The sequence below is a fragment of the Athene cunicularia genome (assembly GCF_003259725.1).
Source record: "Athene cunicularia isolate RWA chromosome 8 unlocalized genomic scaffold, athCun1 chr8_part1, whole genome shotgun sequence".
Taxonomy (NCBI): Eukaryota; Metazoa; Chordata; class Aves; order Strigiformes; family Strigidae; genus Athene; species Athene cunicularia.
The window spans coordinates 26,646,826-26,647,386 of record NW_020799109.1 but is presented as its reverse complement, the minus strand read 5'-3'; positions in this window follow the sequence as shown (position 1 = coordinate 26,647,386).

Sequence of the window (561 nt, the reverse complement as noted above, 5' to 3'; positions counted from 1 at the left end):
GGGTGCGGGCTCCCGCTCAGTGCCAGCCCCGGCGGGTAGCGGGCGGCCCGTCCGGCGGGTTGGCATGGGTGGGGAAGGGATGCGGAGAGGCCATCTCTGTAAATGGCCACCTCCCGCTTGGCACCTGGGCGCTGGCAGCCCCGTGGGGCGATGAAAGGGCGGGTCGTTTGGGATTAGTCGTCTGCTTGGCTGGCGCCTGCGTTTACTATCTGTATAGGAACGGACCGCTGAGTTTACAGGTTTTCGGGTACCAACTTTAGAGGGTTTTTCCTCATTACTTTCTTATACGTCACCTAAGCTACCTTTTCTCCTCCAGTCAAATTTTGTAAGCGAATGGTCTTTTAAACAAATTCTATAGTAGAATTTTTTGAGCAAGTACATGGACGTGTACTGTCACCTTACTGGTGATCGTGCTATTTGTGGTTTGAGAAACGTTTTTCCACGACTCCTGTTTGTATAGAGATGCTTATTTTCTGAAGTATGAGGACTCATGTTGTCAGAGCTCTGCTGTAGTGCAGGTGTGTTTTGTTATAACCATAGCTCAGTGTGTGGTTATAGTCT